We start from the raw sequence: 23035 nt of genomic DNA on the forward strand, positions 1-23035 counted from the left end.
AAAAAAAAAAAAAAAAAAAAAAAAAAAAAAAAAACAAAACATATGGGGCTTATAAAATATTACAAATCTTGGGGTGCCTGACTGGTTCAGTCTGTAGAGCATATGACTTGATCTCAGGGTCACGGACTTGTGAGTTCAAGACCCACAGTGGGCATGGAGTATACTTTAAAAAAAAAAAAATTACAAGTTTTAATATCCCTACTCCTAGTCTAAGCCTGAGGAAGTAAGTGGTCTGGGGCATAAAATGGTGATTTGTGTCGCATATCGCATAACTTGGGTCATTAAACAACTAAAAATAAAAGGTCATTTTCCCATTGGTTACTTGGAAATCTCTTAATTAATTAAACTCAGGTAAGCTATGTTCAGAAGTTTCCTAAATCAGTAATTTTCTTAATAACTTCTACATGAATGCTGCTATATTTTAATTTGCATTTATTTGGATTTATGGCCACTCAAGGTAAAAATAGATTATTTACCATTAGGTAATTTCCACTGTTAACAATGCCCACATTTTTGATTAGCGTTCATATACCTTACAGATCTTTAATTCAAAGTTAATTTTACCAGATAAAGATCTTTAAATAGGAATATTTCTATTCTGTACCTTTTCTCAGTAAAATTTTATTCATACATATTCATGTGATGCCAAAAATTTCTTTGCCAGACATTTCTCTATATAACACTTGGACATTGTCTGTAATCTGCTACAATAATAATCTGCTACATTATAATCTGTAATAGCCAATACTGTAAAAAAGCTAATATTTCTCAGAACATATCAGCTAGTTTTTCCCCCAAATTACAAACGATTTAAAAATTAGTATTATAGGGATGCCTGGGTGGCTCAGTCAGTTAAGCATTTGCCTTTGGCTCAGGTCACGATCCCAGGGTCCTGGGATCAAGTCCCACACCTGGCTCCTGCTAAGCAAGGAGCCTGCCTTTTCCTCTGCCTGCCACTCTCCCTGCTTGTGCACTTACTCTCTCTCTCTCTCTGATAAATAAATAAAAATTTTTTAAAAAGGTTAGTATTATAAATTGACATAAGAGGTAAATAAAGAACTACTTTTTCCTAGTGAGTCTTATTTTACATGTATATGTGTTTGTGTGTGTGTGTGTGTGTGTGCATGTGACTAGAATCAGTTGAGAGGTGGTTTGAAATATCACCTTGAATTAGTCCTTTCACATATTCACAAATCAGCATGAAAGATGTTTCCAATTATTTGTGAAAAACTAGTCTGCATTTAGCTTGTGGATGCCAGGCTAGCATATTTCCCAAAACATGCAGGAGCTTTTGTTTTTCATTGCTTTCTTCCACGGATTCCCCTCTGTGTCCTTTTAATGCTGTTCTTACTCATTTCTACTTATTTCCTTGGGTTGGTTCTCTTTCTTTTTCTCTCGCACTATATCATTTTCTCTTAAGACAGTTGGTGGCATTTGAAGACAGGATTTAACTATTAGTACAATCTTGCCTTTGCGTGGCCACCTTTCCCCCAAGGAATTGGCTTTCCTTTGAAATTGGCTTTAGATCTGACAAGGCTTCTGCAGTTTCACATTACTGCGAGCCCAATAGAGAAAATGAAGCCAAGAAATTTGATCAGGTTATCCTAGGGCAAAAGAAAAGGTTGGTTTGGAAAAATGCTTAATTTCCATGATCCAGCAGGGATTTATAAACTGATTCTCCTGAGGAAATCAGAATCTGGTTTTCCATTTATCCATCCAGCTTTTCCGAATTACCAGCTCTAGGTGGTTTTAAAGATAAGGAATTGGAATGGATTCTGAATGTCGAATTCAATTCCTGATATGAGGTTATCTTAAAACATGGGTCAGAGCAGCAAGCCCCCTCACCTCACCTCCCCCCACCACCACCTCAACTACCACCACCACACATTCTGTATCTTTCTGAGGTTTTTAGTAGATTTCCCCTAGAAAAATCTTGGAAGTAACTTAAACCCTTCAGAGTAAGAGACAATGTTAACCAAAGGTCAAAAAGGAGATACTAGGTTAATTGAGAAAGGATTTGCAAAGTGTTATTTTTTTTTCTATCTTGTATCTTTTATTGTTTTTCTTGTTTCATAAGGGGAGTGTTGAACAACAGGCTGTTTCTTTAAGCAATAAGGAGAAAATAAATCTGCACCTTTCCTTACATCATTAAGTGTAAGATGAGCTAATATGCATAGACTCTTGGGGCCTGTTACTGACTTTGAAAATGATCAACATTCCACACCATGATTTTTCTGCTCTGTGTTTCTTAATGTTATATTTCTGATGAGTAATAGATTCAAGAGTAAATAATTTAATTTTGTAAAGGAATTAGATGTGTTATGTTGTGTCCATTGCCTAGCATTTCTTATAACCTTTTAATACAAATTTGAGTTACATGTGGAAAATTGGAAGCAACATCTCTTTCTTCATTTGCACAGAACCAATTTAAATTTGTCATTCTAGTGTCCTCAGTGCAGGAGCTTGCAAAAAGGAGCTTGCCTTTTGCATTACTCAGACTATAAAGGCAAATGTGGGGGTGTCACGCCAAATGCAGGTGAAGAGGAGGATGCTAATTAAGAACCATCATTCAATGTCATTTCTACATTAGATTAAGAAAAATCCATTAGAACACCCTATCTTATTTTTCTGGAGAGGTCATGATCCAGGCTACTAACCTCATCAAAACAAACAGCCATAATCACTCTTTATCCACTTCACCACCATTCAAGCTACATTTAGGTCTCATTGGCCTCTCACCAACATGTTTTCTAAATGCATTGTAAGCATTTCTTCATTTTGAAGAACTTACCACAACAGCATCATACATCTTTGCCCACATGAATTTTTGTCAAACTGAGACAGTTCATTGGAAATGTAAGGAAGGATTTTCTCTTTGGGCGCAGAGACTAATTTTCCTTCTATAGACTGCCCAGAATACAACCGAGGAGGAGAAGTTTTATGGATGGAGTCTTTAGCTCTTGTTAACTTGCTAAGATCTCCATGGGAAAGAGTAAGATTCAACTGTATTTATGCAGATCTAATTTTGTTACTTAAACCAAACGAATTTGGATGACCATTTGGATTTTTTTTGTTACCGCATTGATCATAAAATTAGTCTTTCAACAGGGCCAACCCCGTAAGCACATGGTCACCACCTCACTGTTTAATTTTCTACTGAACTCAGAAAATATATTACTAATTAATGATCCAGACTTAATAGTAATATTGATTTAGAAATAATGCTATTTCTACACAAGTAAAGTGAAGTTCAGAGTACAATTAACAGGATCATTTAGAAAGGAAAACTGTTTGAATTTGGTGTGTTAAAATTTGGTATGAATTACTTAGGTGACTACCTCTGTTATTTACTTGGTATAGATACAGTTTAAATCATGGCATTAAAATGAATGGCCAGGATTTTTTTTTTTAATGAGTAAAGAAATGTAATGTTTCAGATACTTAGTTTAGATAACTTCAAATTCCTAATTTTATGTCTATAGATAGTTTCTAATGTTATATATATGCAGTTATATGTGTGTACATATATATGTGTATATATGTATATACTATATATATGTACATACATAGTCAAACAAACATGAATAGGCAATTTGTATAATTGGCGACTATAATACTTTATATAATTTGTTTACTCTGTAAAAAGGAAGCAAAGCATATTTTGATAGTCATATATGTCTGACATCCTATGCAAGAGGAGAAAAATTATTGAGAGTGAAATATGTGTATATATATATATATATATATATATATATATATATAGTGAAAATAGAACACAAACTTTAATTTTGGATAATTTTTCCTTTCTTTTCTCAGTAAATGACTATTCATCTTAATATGTGAGCATGAGGGGCGCCTGGGTGGCTCAGTGGTTAAAGCCTCTGCCTTCGGCTTGGGTCATGGTCCCAGGGTCCTGGGATCAAACCCCACATCGGGCTCTCTTGCTCAGCAGGGAGTCTGCTTCCCCCCCCCACCCCCCTCTGCCTACTGGTGATCTCTCTCTCTCTCAAATAAATAAACAAAATCTCTAAAAAATATATTTAAAAATATATGAGCATGATAGTCTTCTTAGATAAAGTTGATAATAATCACCATTTCTCCATTTGATTTGTGCATCATTTTGTGTAGTATGCACATGTGCACCACACACTAGGTAGTCGACACTATGTGTGTTACAGAGGGAATTGACACATGATTCTGTCATCAATTGAAGGTGAGTGGAACGCTGGCAACACACAGAGACGAAGGTGAAACTGCCTCACATGCATCTGCTGGGAGCCGGCCGAACTAATGTGCTTCTGTTCTGTGCAATGGCTTTGACTATACCATGAAGTCTATAAGTGAGATGTTCACGGAGAGACAAATTTCCATGCAAGTATGCAGAGGTTATGTACTGTATGTATAAAATCTCTAGAATCAGCAGACAGACTCAGATTCCTGTGTGCTTTCCACTTTTTAGCTGTTGACTTTGAGGAAGATATGCAACTCTAAGTTTCTGTGTGTTTTTCTTTTTGTTTTGTTTTGTTTTGTTTTGCTTCTGTAAAATGAGGTAAGTACTTGTAGGTATTAAGGATGAATTTGAAGAATAAATGAGGTAACATATGTCATGCATTTAGCACAGTACCTAACATAATAATTATTATGGTCATGACAATACAAAACAGAATACAACTAGTATAAATGAAACCCAAATTGCTGTGGAAGTTCAGAGGGGAGTTTCTGTGGAACACCTTGGGCGATCAAAAGCATTCTAGTGGAGAGTTAAAAGGTACACTGACTGAAGATTAATCAATGTGACAGCACAGGTGTTCCAGAAGCAGTGAGTGGAGAAATCAAATGCTGAGTGAGTGTTAGGGAAACCAGATGTGATTTAGGGGACTAAACGTGGTTAAATTTGAATGAAAGCAAGTATTAGGACAGAAGACCAGAAACATGAGTTTAAAACACAATCTTCTAGGCTTTTGAATGACAGGTATAAAGGTATGATCTTTATTTTATAGGACAGTTGAAAGACTGTTGATATTCAAAACGTTGGTGGGATGGATTAGACATGAAGAGAAGTAGATATAGGAGGACAATTTAGAAGACATTTACTAAAGTCTACCCTCCAAGAACCGGGTCACAGACTAGATGGCGGTAGAAGTGGGGATGATGGACAGAAATGGAAGATAATTCTGGAATAAAGATAATCAGACTTGGCAAATATGGGAGGCAATGCAAAGGAAGGTAGCAAAGGTTAAAGACTGGGTGGTTCCTGGTGCCGGTTGTGGCTAGATTTATATTTTGAAGCTTTACCCCCAATACCACAGAATGTGACTGTATCTGGAGGTAGGGCCTTAAAAGAGGTCATTAGGTTAAAATGAGGCCACTATAGTCAGCCCCCATCCAGTATGACTAGTGTACCTAAAAGAAAAGGAAATTTGGCCACATAGAGATACCAGGAATGCACACACACAAAAGAAAGATCATATATGAATCCAGCAGGAAGGCGGCTGTCTGCAAGCCAAGAAGAGAGGCCACAGAAGAAACCAAGCTCTCAACACATTGATGTAGGCCTTCCAGCCTCCAGTACAGTGAGCCAACAAACTTCTGTTGTTTAAGTCACCCAGTCTGTAGTATTTTGATACAGCAGCCTTAGCAAAGTCATACAATGTCACTCACAGAAATAGAGAAAATAGATGGAGTGTATATTCAGATAGATGTAGATAAATACTGTAAGCAGAGGCATCTCAACATGACTCATGCTTTACATGTTAAGATATTGAATGACTATCTTCTTATAATCTTATAGATATATTATAAAGGTTAAAAATATAATGCTGTCATTTTATTTTGGAAAGAATGCTTATCTTATAGGCAGAATTCGAGTAATTATGCTAACTAATATAACAAAACTTTCTTCTCCCAATAGCTTCACAGAATAAAAAATCTATTCCTTGTTTACATAAAATCACTATAAATGTTCCAGGTTGGATTTCTTTTCTCTAAGGGTAAACCCAGAGATTGTAGCCCCTTCCTTCTTATAAGACTGTTTTCTTCTTTCCTTCCAGTAGTCTCTGTCTTATGGCCTACCAAACTTTTAGTTTGCAGAGTTATGTATAATGGGGAGAAGGAAAGAGTAGCTAATTTCTTTTTAAAAGATTTTATTTATTTGTGAGAGAGAGAGAGAGCACACAGGCAGACAGAGTGGCAGAGGGAGAAGCAGGCTCCCTGCGGAGCAAGGAGCCCGATGTGGGACTCGATCCCAGGACGCTGGGATCATGACCTGAGCCGAAGGCAGCCGCTTAACCAACTGAGCCACCCAGGCGTCCCAAGAGTAGCTAATTTGATATAGGATACATTTCTGTCAGAGTAATTCAGAAAGCCATCTGGACTTGGGGATTTACTCTTAACAATATAAATATTTGCTAGCAAACTCAAAACTCCAGGGCAGGAGTAAAGAAACTTTTTTCCATATGAAGTCAGATAGCAAATATGTCAGGCCCTGAGTACCATATAATTTCTGTTGAAACTACTCAAATCTGTCACTGCAGCATTAAACCAGGCATAGAAAACATGTAAATGAATGTACATGACTCTGTTCCAAAAAAACTTTATTTATAAAATAAGTAACAGATCAGATTTGGCCCGTGGGCCATTGTTTGTGAACTCCTTATAGAGCAGATTAGGTCATCTGTCATTTGCACAAATTTCAGTCTTATACTCAGCTAACGGTATATAGGCAGTGAGTCTACCTGACTGCCCAACAGTAGCATCAAAATGGGTTTTGCTGTGCTTTAATTTACCTGGGCAAAGCTCATGGAGTATGGCCTGTACAGTAATAAGAACAAAGATACTGTTTGAAAAGTGGCCTCCATAGAAAAGATAACGACTTGAATTGGTTATGAAAGTAAAGAGAAGGTGACAGGCCCAAGGCAGGATGGAATATAGCTAGAAGATGCTATGTTTGATTTCTGTTTCTTTGGTGTGCCTTAGAGGAAGGCTATTTATTTTTTATTTTTATTTTTTAGATTTTGTTTATTTATTTGTCAGAGAGGGAGAAGGTGAGCAAGCACATAAGCAGGGGTGGGCAGCAGACAGGGGGAGAAGCAGGACCCTGGAATCATGATTTGAGCTGAAGGCATACGCTTAACTGACTGAGGCACCCGGGCATCCCAGGGCTATTCTTTTTTGATTTCGCTATTTCTTCAATCTCAAAGACTCTCATATTCACCCTTGTTTTCAGCTATCATCTCCAGTTTGTCCGCCTCTATTGGCCTATCTCCTTCATACTGCAAATGCCATCTGGGGGTATTGCTGTTTCTTCCAGTACATTTTTCAGATCTGCCAGATCGTATACTGAAGCGTGTGTGAATCAGATGCAGGTTCCAGTCCCTAATCTTTCACTCTCTAGCCATATGCCTCAGCATTTCACTTTGCCTCCTAGAGGCCTGGCTTTTTCATTCTTAAATTGAGAATAATCACATATCTAACACAGGGTTTTCGTTTTTGTTTTGTTTTCTGCGTAGATTCAATGATTTAAACTATATAGACTACTAAATTCACTGTTTGGTACCTGGTAAGAGCTTAAAAATTGTTGAGTAACATTTTAATCTCCATCAATAACTCCATCCATAATGCAATATGATTTCTAAAACCATAGTTCTCCCAAAATTTCACCAAAGTCAATAATTACCTTTTTTTGGAGGGGGTATTCCTACAGCCTTTTATTTATTTGATATTGTTAAACATCATTTTCCTCACATACTTTTCTGCTGTAAAGTTCATGACTTGTACTTTTCTGTTTATCTCTTACTTTTTGATACTTTACTCTTCATATCATTTGATAGTTTGCCTCCTCTGACTCCTAAAATGTGATGGTAGATGTCTCTTATTCCTGTCCCTTGTTTCCCGACATTCATAACCTTAAGGATCCTTTCATAGCAGCAACTCTCCATAACCCCCAGAACAATCTAAAATAAAATCCTTCATTTCAGTATTTTAAAATCCCACATTTGCAACTTTGTGAATATCTGATATTTTCATGAGCATATCTCAGCCGTATCACAGCATGTCCAAACCCATGACATGGTCTAGAACTTGACTTGTGATTTCACTTGTCGCCATTGCTTCACATTTTAAGTCATTTTCTACTCTCTTGCTGCTTCTTGTCTCATATTTACTCAGTTCTCAAATCCTGCCCTTCTTTCAAAGTATGCTCTCTTCCCTGTCTCCTTTAGAAAAATCTCAGCTCTTATCCCTGAATTCATTTGTGCCCTCAGTATCTCTCCATTTCTTCTTCCATCTGTCTATCCATGCATTTATTCAACAATCATGGAGGCCCTACTATGGCACCAAGTAGTTTTTGGTCTTTGCTCTGAGGCATACACAAAATGCCAGTCCCCTTCCCAGCTTTTTAGAATGTATGCTCTCTTGGGGGACACTAGGACAATAATCATGTGTATATACAATTGAATCAAACTGTCTTATGCTAAAATCTTGAATCCGTCACTTCCTGTAACTTTAGACAATTTACTCATTCTATGACTCTTTTTCTCATGTGTAAAATGTGAATAATACTAGTACCTACCTGATAGATGCTTTGTGAGTATAAATATAGTAGTGGTACATGCAAGCCTTAAAATTGTGTAAAACATATAATAAACCTTTAATAAATGTTAGCTTTTGTTATTGTCACTATTGTTATTAACAAAAACTGAAAGGAAAATTGCTGCAACAAGGCTTCACATGTTTCGAGCCAAGATGAGTCATCGAGGGTTATAGTGATTCAGGGAAATTGGACTGAGTCATCTAGAGTTAGAATGATTCAGGGAAACTGGGCTTTTCCAGAGCCAGGCTATTGAATACCCCAATACAAACAAAACTTCATGTTTTTGAGTGTTGCTGGTAAGACTGAATATGGTAGGTAATGACCTCTAATAATAAGCTAAAACATGTGCAGTTCCTCCTGTTCACAATGTGGAGACTTTTTAGCTTTCTGCGGGGGGAAAAAAAAGTAATATGAAGTACTTAGTGTTCTACTTATTTTTTTTAAAGATTTTATTTATTTATTTGAAAGACAGAGATCACAAGTGGGCAGAGAGAGAGGAGGAAGCAGGCCCCCTGCTAAACAGAGAGCGGGGCTCGATCCCAGGACCCTGGGATCATGACCGAGCTGAAGGCAGAGGCTTTAACCACTGAGCCACCCAGGCGTCCCTCAGTGTTTTATTTTATTTATTTTTTTGAATCAGTGTTTTAAAACAACTTGAAGTATTATAATGTTATTCTTATTTTATTCCTGTATCCATGTCTAACCTGACCTCTATGAAGGCCAATTATATAATTTTTCCCATTTATATATTGCATTGTCTCAAGTGGAGTAAGAATGAACTATGTCTTATTTCAGGGTTCTTATTTTTGATATATAATAAGTATTCAGCAAATAGTTGATCATTTCATTGAAATACAACTTTCCTGATCAAAGCAAATAATTTAGAAATTTCTAGATCATTTTATGAAGATATATTCATGTTGTCACTGTATTCTACAGAAAACATTCTGTACCATTAAATCAAGGCTAATTTAAAATGCATGTGCTGTTTTGTCACAAGACAACAAGACTATAGATATCAGCCAAGTCATCTCTACTACTGTAAAATTAAAGTACAAAATCAACTGATTAAGATTCTGAGATATGGTCTTCGTGATGATTAAGACCTTGATTATTCTCCTGAATTCTGCTTATATATGAATATCACAACTCTGCTTTCCATTGTGAGAATAAATCATTTAATTTAAATGAAAATATCTTATTTGGCTCTACTCGGGTGGTTTTGCTGTTTTGATCAAATATGTTTATAAAGGCCATGGAGGTATTTAAAATTGTTTACCTCTCAGAATAAATATTTGTTTCACAACTCGGCTAGCTACTAAGCCAAGTCCACGTTTGCACTAGCCCTTAATGAAATGGCTATTTGCAAGAATTGGACTATAACTGCCTTGATGCCTGAGAAACAACAAATCAGCCTTGGGGGTTGCATTTTACGGGTATGAGTTGTATGTGCCAGTAATAGGAAAGATCCCTTTGTCTTTGAAAGCTTGGCATTGGCAGGGCAGAGTGGTGAGGATCCCGCCTGTGCTTTCCTCAGAGCAGGACATTGCACTTTCATTTTCTGAGTATCCTGCAAGCAGTACTGTTATCAGAACTACACTTGAGATGGAAGCGATCCCTATTATGGCCCATACTGAAAATCTCTGGATTCCACTCTGGTAAAATTAGGCTGTTATGAAGGCATTGAATCATTCCAACTTAAGCTATAGAAAGGAAGTTTTGGGGGCACGTGAGTGGCTCAATGGGTAAAAGCCTTTGCTTTTGGCTCGGGTCGTGATCCCAGAGTCCTGGGATCGAGCCCCGCATCTGGTTCTCTGCTTAGCGGGGAGCCTGCTTCCCCCTCTCTCTGCCTGCCTCTTTGCCTACTTGTGATCTCTCTGTCAAATAAATAAATAAAATCTTAAAAAAAAAAAAGGGAGTTTTGCTTCCTTATGGTATTCAAGATGGTCTTTGCTATTCTCAACCTTACTGCTTTCATCACTGAGGACATTTTAAAGCACACTAAAGTTCCATTTATTCCAAATAGTGGAAAATTAATTATACTGGTTCTAGGAGAGGTGCCATGTTTCATGTTTATCACATGCAGATTCTGTATGTATATACATATGTATGTGTGTGTGGAATGATGATTCATGGCATTACAGGCTAGCCCTTTCTCCTAAGGTAATTTATGTGAACAGTGATAACAGTAATGCAGTTTCATCTAATTCTTCACTTGCAGGGCCCAGGAAATGCTTGTAAACTCTGAGGTTCACAAAAGTCATCTGGTTGTCAATTGCATGTGTGTGTATATTTTCCAGTTCCCTTTCAAACTCTGGATGATCTTTTTCAGTTTACCACTTTGACCCCAGAATACCACAGATTTTTATTGACAGGGCTATTTATTTCTCAGGGAATAAGAAATAAAGGTATAAAAATTTGTTTTCTGGATGAAGCCTTCTTTAGTATGCATTATGCATTTTTTTTTCCTTTTCTCTCTCTCTACATTACATCTATATATTTAGGGAAGCAATGCTAGCTCATGTTTTCGTCTTGTTATTTTTCTGACCTTATTATGCATTTTTCTTACTTTAGTATGCACCATAGTTTAACAACACTTTCTGTATCCTTTTATTGAAGTTCAGTCTCTTGGGAATCAAGAGGAAAAACAAAGTCATCCATCTTCAACAAATACACAAGATTACACCTACCAACAGTAGTAAGTACAAAATTGGTGATGCTCTCCACGAGTAGAATTCCATTTAACTACCAATTCCCAAGGAAGCCAATGGTATGAACAAAACCACAGTCACTATTTCAGAGAACATATTGCTTTTTCCTTCTTTGAGATAATTCTAACAAAAGACTGTTTCACCTTACATCTTAGATCACATGATGGTGAGAAAACTCTATAACTTAAAGGATAGGAGTTTATTACGGTAAGTATAAAATAGAACAAACAGTTGGGCTTCTACAGCCTTTTACAGGAAAACCTCTTCTGACCCTTCTATAAACAATCCCTTTGGTAAAGTCCCCATTTTATGTTGGTTTGCTCTGTCATCTGTGTAGAGTTATAGCTTGAATAAATTCTTCTTGAGGGTTTGAAGGTTGGCATGGGAATGCCTTTCTTTTCTAGATCTTATAATGGATGTGTGCAATTCGTCAAGTGTGGAACATATGCCTTGCTTTATTCACAAACTTTTAGAGAAGTTAATTGCCAGCTATCACCTTCAAAAGCTGGCACCAGATTCTGATATTTAAATCAGTTGAGGAAAAATTAGTCAGGAAGCCTTTGCATTTTATTCCTAGTAAATACATTAATTTATTATCAAAATGAAATTTATTTAAAGAGCATTTAAAATTTTTCACTGCTTATTATTTTGCTTCATTAAATATCTTGGTGAAGCTTTAGACTTTCACTGTGTCTAAATTTTGGAGTGGGTGTGTGAATTAAAGACCAAACAAGGCTGCCAGATAATAGCAGTTTATAAAAACTTTAATTGCATTTTATTTGTGTAATATTTAATGGAAAATTGTTTTTTGTATGTACATTAAATTTGTGGTATTTTTGCATATGTTGAAAAGCATACCATCTTCCAAATGTTTACTTCATAAAGAAAAAAGTTTAGGACTACAAAACAAACTCACTTTTATTTATTCAGTCTTATTCTCTCTTTTAACTGTACTGTTGACACTTGTCAACACCTTGAAAACTCACTAAAATGCATTGTGCGTTCTGTTTTTGCAATTTCTGGTTATTAGATGGTTATGAAAAATTAAAAATATCATCTTTTTCCTGTTCATGATGTTCAGCTGCTGCGTAAAAGAACAGATATGATATTGGATGAAATACTATAAGAAAAACCATTTCTTGCTTCATAGTAATTGTTTCTGGGGCTCATGTAATCATTAGTCTCATTTTGAGAATCAAAAATGAGCTGTCCTCAAATGTATTTTTCATTGAATAAAGCAAAGAAAAACATGTTTGATGTACGAGAGTTATTGTTAATTACCTTGTATGTGAGATATTTATCAGTTAATCAGTCCTAGCTGTTTTCACCAAAAACACTTTTCCTCTGGGCGTGCATAATAGAAAAACCAGAGAGTTGTTTTGTACTTCCTCTTAAGCAATTCATTCAAATTTAGATAAATTTTAAATTCTTTTATTATTAAGTGGACTAGCTATATTTATTCCACTTTGTTTTCAGATGCAAATGGTTAACTATTCTGTATTCTAATCAGTAAAGAGCCCGGTGACTAAATCATAATTTAATGATCTCTTCCTAGAGAGATAATGATGCAAAATTTAGATCTGAAAAGAGGATTCTCATTTTTATCTAATTGGGCTGATCCTTTTGCAAAATCTCTGCAGGCTTCTGTAGTTGTGCTAATAATAAAACACTGGATGAAACTGACATAATGAAAGATGCTATATTTTATTCAGGAAATATAGATTATTAAAGCATATCTTCATATGTGAGATGACATTTTTTGTGCATGTGGTAATGTTCATTTTCTATTGAATTAGGGGAATTGTCAGTTTTACTGGATGCAAGTGCTAGGCCTTTTGGGTTTAAACAGTCTTACATACTCCAAGTAAATGGAAAGAAAAAATAATTTTTTATATTTACCCACTTATTTCCCATTTCTAGTGCTCTTTATTTCTTTCTAAAGATCTGAGTTTCATCTGGTATCATTTCCCCTCGGCTTTAGCATTTCTTGTAGTGCAGCTCTGACAGCAATAACCCTCTTTAGTTTCTTTCATCTGGAATTATGCTTATTTTGCCTTCGTACTTGAGGAGTATTTTCACTGTACCCGGAATTCTAGGTTGATTTCTTTTCTTCTTGCAGCACTTTAAACGTGCTATTCGCCTGTATGTAATGTGCTGCTTTTATGTGCCCTCTGTCTTCTTTTCAGGTTTTCCTTTTATCTTTGACTTTTTAACAGCTTGGCTGTTGTTCACCTGGGTGGGGCTCACTTTATATTTATCCCGCTGAATGTTTGCTGAGATCCTCAAATCTGTAAGTTTCTGGCTTTCCCCACATTTGGTAAATTTTCTGGCACTATGTCTTCAAATACATATTTTTATGTCTCATCTTTCTCTTCTACTGAGACACCAATTACACAGATATTAAATATTTTGAGTCTGTTTTCATTTTTCTGTCTCTCTTTCTCTCATGCTGGAAACTGTATATTGATCTAGCTTCAAACCCACTGACTCTTCTCTGCCATCTCTAAACTGCTATTAAGCAAATTGAAATTAAAAAAATATACTTTTGATTTTGTATTTTTTTTAAATCTAGAATTTCTATTTGGTTCTTTTTTTTTTTTCAGAGATTCTATTTCTCTGCTTTGGTTTCCTAATTTTGTATTCATCATGATAATATTTTATTTCCATGAGCATAATTATAATTGTGCCTTAAATTCCTTATCTATTATGTCCAATGCATGGGTCACCTCGGATCACATATATTTTATCATATGTTGAGCCATCTCAGATTGTTCTCTTGGTATTGTAGAGATTCTGGATTCTGTTATGTTCTCCAAATAATATCAATTTTTATTTTTCTTAGCAGGCAGTAAATGTAGCTAAGGTCAAACTATAGTCTCCTTTGTAGTGGAAGGTTGACATCTCAATTCAGTTCTTTCGGAACCTCAGCATCGTTGTTTGGAAACTGTCCTATTAATACATATTTCAGAGGATAGCTGAAGATTGAGCATCATTAAAACAGAGACTGAGGGGCTCCCTCTCTCCTCCATGGGATTCCCCCTCTTATTTTTCAGTTGGTCTGGTTGTACAAAATCTGTTCTCTGTTTCTTCAAGACTGTTAAGTCTGCAACTTTTCTTTCCCTTTTTTACCCACTTAGCATGGATAGACTGGGTTCTGTCCTTCAACTTCAAGTTGTAAATCAGGAAATTCATCCAGTGTTGTTTCCCTCTTTAAGTATCTACCCTCTCCAGTATCTGCCTGTTTGGGGTCACTACACAGTGCTTTCAGGTATTATATTTTATATTTTGTCTATACTTTATAGTTTTGACCTGCAGGAGGGTTAATTCTGAATGTAACCATTACTAGAAGTCTATAACTTTACACTGGAAAGAATTACAAATCCTTATGCTTGTTAACTTCTCTTTTTTTTTAAACATTTAAAAAATTTTTTTATTAACATATAATGTATTATTAGCCCCAGGGGTGCAGGTCTGTGACTCGCCAGGGTTATACACTTCATAGCACTCACCATAGCACTTATTAACTTCTTTATGTCTTCTTTAGATAACTGTTTCAGAATATTTTAGGGACCCTGGAATATTTCAGATTTTCATCATTAAATTCCCTCTTTTAATCATATTTGAGACATTAAAATCTGCTTAATTTTAAGAAACTTTTATGATGGCTTCTATGTGCAACATAAGAAATGTTGCAAATGTGTTTCGTATTTATATTTGAGTGGATGTATTGAGCTATAGGAAACAGAAGATGAGCTGATAAATTTGGCCTGCCTAAAGGAAACTATATATGGGCATAAAAGTGTTATGTAAAACTCGTGCCTGGTGACATCCCTTAAATGTTTTATTATGAGCTGCCAAAAAAACTATTTGAGTGAGATCCAGGTTGAAAAAGGCGGCGGCAGCTGGGTCCTGGGTTTCTGGGCTACTGGGTCCATCTGGGACACAGCTGGGGCGCCCCGTGTCAAGTGGCCTCCACGCAAGGGGTGCTCCCTTGGCACGTGGAAGGCCCTCACCTACTTCCTAGTGCTACCTGGTGCGGGAGTGAATATGTTGAACATCTTGAAGTCACACTACAGAGAGTAAGAGAAACCCAAGTTCATTGCCTACCCCATCTCTGCATCAGGTTCAAGCCCTTTCCCTGGGGAGATGGTAATCATACTCTCTTCTGTAACTCTCAATGTGAATCCACTTCCACTGGCTATGAAGATGAAGAAAAAGAACCTGGACCTAACTCCCCAGTGGGGACCACAGCAGGAGTTTGGACCGTGACGCTGCACACAGACCAGAAAAGTACGTGGCACCTTAAGCTCTCCTCCCTTACTTAAATCAAATGATGACCAGTATACTGATCTTCTATTCCTTTGGTATGGCAGGAGATGGCTTAAATAAATTAGATTGGTCCATGGGAAATAATAAACAAAAACAAACCAAAAACACCAAATAACTACCTGATTGAGGAACTGGCAGAAGATAGAGGAACTAATGCCTATAAGATATGGCAAATAGTTCTTGTGAATACAAACAGGAGGTTCAGATGCCTTGCTATGGGTTTATTATACTGTGGTATGGAGTTTAAATGTCTGATTAGATTTGTCGTGTTTATCATATTCTGAATGACAACATAAAAAATGATTGTAAAAAGTACTAATAATAAAAAAATAGATTGGTAAGTCTCATTTAACCCTTGAAAGACAATAAATTCAATGCAATGCCTGTAAACAATTGATTTTGCGAAAGAGGGTTTTACCTCCATGTTGACCTTAGTCTACTTTCTAACAGATTAAGTTCTTTGCAGCTAATCTTTTAAACTCAGGCAAAGGGCCTGATGGGGAAAGTATCCCATGATGGGAACCAAAACCACCCCTCAAACACCCCTCAATGTCTGCCTTGAGCAAGACCCCACATGATTGACCCTGAGACGACGATTGACCTGACCTTTACTGCTCACCTGCAAGTACCCACTGATCTTCGTCCTATAGTTTGCTTATAGAAACCTAGAAGTATTTTCAGCACTTTGGAGGCAGTCTTGGGGACATTGCTCCACTGTCTTCCTGGTGTTGGCCTTGCTAAAATAATCGCTTTCTTGTTTCACCACCACTCATTTCTCTGCCTTTGGATTTTGTCAGTGGTGAGTGAACGAACCTGGTTTGGGATGCCCAGAACCAGGTGCTCTTGCCCCCTTGGGCCCCAGTTACATCTGGGTTTGATGTTAATATAGCATATCACATATTAGTGATTTGTGATTTAAATGCATGTCTGCTAATTAATTTATTTTATAGGGAAATGTCAACTGAAAGCATGAATTATGACCCCTAAGCATTGCGTGGAAAGGAAAAATTGTTCCATGGCTCTTTTTAAAACTGCTAAAAATATGTCCCCAAAGAATGCACCATCATATTGTAATTAAAAAAAAAAAAAGTCCCTATGCAAGAACCTAAGAACCTAGAACCTAAGTCTAGACTTATACCGCACTTTAAGAACGCAAGGATGGCAAATATCCAGCATGTGAGGATCATTTCTTGTGTAATATCACTGATAGACATCATTAATAATCACTTTGTCTTTTCCAGCTGAACTCAGATAGAGGGTTGGAATCCTTTGGACATAGTATTTCAAAGAGTCACTACCAATCAGATGGGTTATCTCATGAAAGAAAGACATTTTGTCATGCACATCTCTTTTACTAAGGAGCCTATCCAAAGGGAATAATCTTACCTAGGAATCTATTGTGAATAGAGATGATATTGGGGGCACCTCACTGACTCATTCAGCTAAGCTGTCAACTCTTGATTTCGGCTCAGGTCATGATCTTAGGGTCCCAGGATTGAGCCTGGGGTTGGGCTCTGTGCTCAGTGAGGAGTCTGTTTCAGTATTCTCACTCTCCCTCTGTCCTTCCCCTGACTTATAAGCTTGCTCTCTCTCTCTCTCTGAAATAAATAAATCTTTAAAAATTATTTTGATGTCAGAAAACATGAAACTAACTTAAACTATTTTGCTTTAATATTTTTTCACTCACCTAGCCACATGGTCAAGATGTATTTCAGTTTCAGCTTTTAATAAACAAGAAGCTTTCATCTATTTGGAGACCTAAGTCTTCAAGTAAATGTCAAGTATCTGTCTTTTCTTTTCCCTGCGGTGGTTTTATTCTCAGGCATGCTTTGTCTGAGTGGGGATAAGCAGCCACATTCCCCTACCTTACATCATGCCTCCCGAGCAATCCTATATTTTTTCCCTCATAGTTCAAGCACACATCCCAGGTAGGTCTTCCATGAGCTCCTTTTTAGTCTGTTGCTTTTCATTGTTCTAATAGATAGAGGGATGGGAAATATAGATTCTATACCTGTGTCACATTTCCAGACCAGTGGTAGATCGGAAGTATTGGCATCAGCCTCAACTCAGGCACTTCAACCCAGGAGATGTCATTTTCTAGGACTGGTTACTGGCAAGCAAAAAACAATGGATACCTACTGTACCATCCATTCTTATTTTTCTTGACTATTCTGAAATGACAGAGGTTATAACTGTATTAATTAGGGGAAAGGCTAAATAGCTACAATAAAGAGACCTCAAAAGACACTATCTCAAAGAATAGGCAAGTTCAGTTTTTCATGGTAGTTTGTGGGCTCTAATTCCTAGAGTCATGCAGGACTCAGGATAATGGGGGTTCTTTTGTCATCCTCCTATGAATATTTCACTGTTGTAAGCTAGCTAGAAGGAAAAAGAAGAGTGAATCTATATTACCTTTAAGAAGATGAGCTGGTAGTTGCCAATAGTGTTTCTTCTTGTGTCCTTTTGGCAAGAACCTAGCCATGGGGAAAAACTTGGTCATAAGGGTGTGTGTGAAATGTATCCTTTAGGTAGGCGGCTATGTGGCCAGGAAGGAGGAAAAAAGAAAGATTGTGGGGTGAGGGGTCAGCTCAGGGAGAGAAGCAACCAGCAGCCTGCCGCAGGGACCTACTGGGTCTCTTCCTGTTCTGTAACAAGTTTCCTTTATTCTGAGAATGGGAAAACCAATTTCCAAAATCAACTGGACAAAATAGACAGAAGAAAATATCAACTGAGACCTTTATTTTGACTACTTGTTTCTGTAAAGATCAGCCCTTTTTCTCCTGGTATCATTCACCATTTCACTATTCAGCATTTATCTTGTTTGCTGTAGCAAAACTGGAATACATAGAATTATCTTTCAAGATGACAGTAGCCTTTCATATTCTAAAATCATACAAGAATAATTATTGACGGGGCGCCTGGGTGGCTCAGTGGGTTAAAGCCTCTGCCTTCGGCTCAGGTCATGATCCCGGGGTCCTGGGATCGAGCCCCACGTCGGGCTGTCTGCTCCGCGGAGAGCCTGCTTCCTCCTCTCTCTCTTTCTCTGCCTGTCTCTCTGCCTACTTGTGATCTCTGTCAAATAAATAAATAAAATCTTTAAAAAAAAATAATAATTATTGACAAGATTAAGAATATTTTAGAATTCAGAATATATGTATATTTAGAATTTAGAATATGTGTGTGGGTGTGTATAATTCTAGACCACTAACTTGTACAATCTTGAGAAAATTTCTGAACCTTGCTCTCAAGTATAAAAGGAAGCTATAGGAGAATATGTAAGAGGTAAATTCCAGATTGAAAAGATTTTGTATTATGTTGGATATAGAGAGATTTAAATGAAATTTCCATCTTCCAAAACTATGAAGACTTTTCCCAATAAATGAATTCGTACTATAAACCTCAGGCATTTGAGATAAGACTTCACCGCCGAAGACTTTGGAGCATACTGACCAGTAGGAGAGAAAGGTAGTTATAACGGGCATTTGAGCATTTCTGATTGGAGGACAAGAAATCTTTCTGACTTTTACAAGTAATCAACAAATGCCTTAAAGCATGAGATTAGATAACACTTAGCACGATTATAGCTACTTAAGTATAATGTTCTTAATGGCCGTAAAATTACCTAGCCCTTAAAAATCCAGTGAAAATTTCTGGTTCCATGACCTCCTAAGGCTGAATCATTTGTATTAAAGATTCATGACATAAAGTACAAGATGTTACCTTTTTATTTTCTCCAGAATGATTGCCCTTTGATTTTTCATACATGGCCTTTTGTTCTTGTGTTAAAGGAGTATCAATACTGTCAGTTTAACTCTGCAGAATTAACATGATCTTTAGCTTTCTTAATAGCTAAGCTGAACATAGCTGCTTTGTACTTCCAAGGTTGCCTTTGAGGACCTACTCTTCAGTGGAACATCCTGCCTTCCTTTAGGACAGTAGTTGGCCAGGAAATCCCTGTGGATCTGTGACTATTCAGAACTGCTAGACTGAAATGCCATTTTGAAAACTACAGCTCTTCCGCTAAACAGTTTTTCTAGGAACATTGCCATATCACTAGCTACTCGGCTTTGCCAAAAGTCAATACTCCTCCAATGGTCCTGGCTCTGGGAATGATACCAAATGATGGTTCAAGCTGGGGATAGGCAGTAAATCAGCAGTAAAAGCCGAAAAATGCCCCGCTCTTAATACCTTTTCTCTTTTTTTCCAGATGACTGGCCTATCTCCCTCACCTTCTGCTTTATTCATGAAAGACCTCCTTTCTCCCCTTGATAGTTGTATTTTTATTTTTGCATGGCCTTTCTCAATGGTGAGAGATAAATTCACACCTTTCAAAGCTAATGCAACCAAATTTCCATGTGACTTGAAAGAAATGTAGTCTTTCTTTAGCACTCACGTGCAATTGTGTGATGCCTGATAGATTAGGATTGTTTGTTGAACAAAGTGTCAGACAGGAGGGTGGGAGCCAAGAGAGGGTTTCAAAGCAGCAGCAGAAGGTAGCTTCACCGAATTTCCACTCACTCCAGTTGAAGGCTGCCTTCTGGTCTCGGTTCCAGCCTTTCTGGAATCTGAAGCAGTGAGCTGTTTTAAATTCTTTGGGTCAGGAAAGCCTACATTTGTGGCCTGTCTTTGGAAATGTATTAAAACAAAAACAAAAACAAAAACCTATCCCTGGAGATAACATCTAGGAGGTATTTTTTGGATGTGGAAATTTAAGTCTTCTGCTTCTATTTTGCATTTCTTTAAAAAGACTTATTTAGCTGGCTAACAGTCTTTCTTTCAAATACCTTTTTCCTTTCTTGATGAATCATTTGTCTACCTCTTCCCTTTCTCTTTCCTTTCTTCTTTTTTTTTCCTTATGCGCTTTTCCCTTTCTCCCTCATTTCAAATTTATTTGCCTGGGGTAGAGCATATTGTATATATACAAACTTAATGGCTGCCCCTAGTTAGCTCTGGGCTTACTATTGGGCTGTTAGTTCCTCATTTATATTCAGTGTCAGAGATGCAGAAGTTATTTCCCTTTCAAGAAAACTCATATTTAAGAACTGACCCTCATCTCTTTGTTTCAGCTATTATGCCTTGGTATTCTTTAGTATGTTTTTGGATATTTGACTTAAGAAAGAAGCAGCTAGCCTTGTCTATTGTGCTTTCCACTGTACCCTAGTATCTTGAACAATGACTGATAAATATTAGGATCTTTCTCCCTCTCTCTTTCTATATATCTTTTCATAATGATCCTAATGTCAAATAAGCAAATCATAGAGAAAAGAAGAGCTGTATATTGAAGAGTATTCTGTTGGTCTGGCCAGGACTGAGGTTTGACTCTTTTGGTCAGAGAATGTTTATCCAGAAATGTGGTCAACTTCTGAGTTCAACTCAGCTTTGTGTCTCCTTGACCATGGAAATGTTTTCTTGTATTTTTCCTGTTGGAATTTCATTCAATATTCTATCCTTGTTTCTACTTTAGAAAATATGCCATGTGAATAATGATGCCTCGGGCAAAGAAATTACTCTAGTAGTACAATTTAAACTCAGGGCAAATCCTGCCCTCACTTGCATTTGCAATTTGCAATGCAGTCAGTAAGAATCGGGCCCACACATGAACTGACAGAATTGGGACTCCAAGGTTAGCAATTATTAAAGTTTAAAAGTCCATTAATTCATTTTCAAAATATTTTATTTAGTTGTTTCTGAGGCAGAATTCTGAACTGCCTTGCTACTGTAGTAGTCTCCAACTCTGAGGGGAGCTCATAGCTCTAAATGTCCTCATTGTTCAATGTACAAGATGAGAACAAAACCAGACTGTAAAGTCAATCTTACTGCCTTAGTGGAGTAAAAATTAGAAGTCAATGATTCTCTTACCGTCAAAGAGAACTTAAATTCAGCAGAATTTTTTAAGTGGTATTGTGTGAAAAATTTGGAAAATGTGATCATTAAGTGAAAAAAAAAATGAACGGGGTATATAAATAACTTATTCTGCAAAAGCCTGTAACTTTCCCATATTATTTTGGAATCCTAAAATGAAATTTACATGTTTTGGTGGAATTGACAAGATATCAGAAATAGCCTTTTGCAGCGGAAATAAGCACACAGGGCTTTCTTCTATCTTATAATAGTGAATTAATGTAGAATAAATGAGAAAAACTTCACGGAACAATGTGGTAAAATTAGACTGTAAGTATTAAGACACAAAATTTAAAAATGGCTAACAGCGAAAGGTGTCCGTATTTATTATGTATGTAATCATTTGTTAGCTTATTGTAGTAGCATCTTTTGTAAATTAAATAACAAGCCCCATCACACCCATAAATAAGGAAGGAAAGCAAAGAGAATATTTTTAATAGGTACATGGCACCACACCCTTCTAACGTGCAGCAATGAGGGAAAACCAGACCGGCGACCCGTGTGTGGAATATGTACTGCGTGTAATCATCGGGAGGAGGAGGGTTTTGGGGTTTTTTTTTAGTTTTTTGTTTTTTGTTTTTGTTTGTTTGTTTCTGCAGCTGAAAGGGACAGCGATCCTACCTCTTTTGACCATAGATGTTGAATATGACGAGGGAAGTTTTGGCTTCGTCCTTTCCTTTCTCCATGAGATAAGAGTCTTAAAAGCCTGTAGCTCTCCCGGTCCTAAAGGAGTGTGCAAAGGGAGGGAAAATAAGCGGCGTGGGTGAGGGGTGGCGGAGCAGAACCCAGCACGAGCGGGGAGGCGCTAGCCAGCCTCTGCCCGGAGGGCGTGGATCCCCGCGCAAGCCCAACAGGTCGGGCGTTCTCGCGGCCACCGCCAGCGGCGGGAGGGGTAGGGCGGGATCTCAGCCGGCAGATCCGCGTGGGGATCAGCGGCAAGCGGCCGGCAGTAAACTCCCTTGGTTCCGCCCGGAGCTTCTGGACATCGCACGTCCCTCTCCCGCAGCAAGTCAGCTAGAGGGAGAAGTTTCCCTGGAGGAAGGTACGGAACAGATCCAAAGCCAAAGACGGCTCAGGTGTGTCTGGGTGGGGGTTAATTCGCATCTGTTTTGCTAGCCCTACGGCTTCCCCCAGTTCTAGGGGTAGCCAACTCTTTGGGCGTGATGGACGAGCGGATTAAGGATTAAGGGTATGCTGCTGGGAGGGTCAGCTCACTGTGGATAGGAAATGGTGCGCATTCAGGGCTCCATCCTTGCCTAAAGTGGGGTGGTCCCGGGTCCCTCAGCCCTAACCCGGGAAGAGACGCCCCCTTTCCCAGCCCCGCCCCCTGGTGGCTGAGTCTGGATTCAAGCAGCTCGGTTTCGGCTGGGTAGGCTGAACCCGCTACACGAATCCTCCAGCTCCCACTTTCTCCGCGTGGTTACGGGTAGGTTAACCTATGTCTTTTCTCCAGCAACCACCCCCTCCCCCGGCGCCGCGCCCCCTGACCCTCTGGCGAGCATTC

General features: G+C 37.8%; 1 protein-coding gene across 9 annotated transcripts in view; it reads left to right on the top strand.

Moving 5' to 3' along the window:
• The first annotated feature begins 22401 nt into the window (after positions 1–22401).
• CHL1 (cell adhesion molecule L1 like) overlaps positions 22402–23035 on the top strand; it is a 218426-nt gene continuing 217792 nt past the window's right edge. For 3 of the 9 annotated variants that reach the window (XM_059390173.1, XM_059390176.1, XM_059390181.1), the window contains exon 1: positions 22402–22573. The gene's annotated coding sequence lies outside the window, so the exon portion shown is untranslated. Of the gene's footprint in view, positions 22608–22870; positions 22958–23035 lie in introns of those variants that run through there. The other 6 variants (XM_059390177.1, XM_059390180.1, XM_059390178.1 and 3 more) reach the window with 5 other exon arrangements.

This window comes from Mustela nigripes, chromosome 2 (genome assembly GCF_022355385.1).
Source record: "Mustela nigripes isolate SB6536 chromosome 2, MUSNIG.SB6536, whole genome shotgun sequence".
NCBI classification, from domain to species: Eukaryota; Metazoa; Chordata; class Mammalia; order Carnivora; family Mustelidae; genus Mustela; species Mustela nigripes.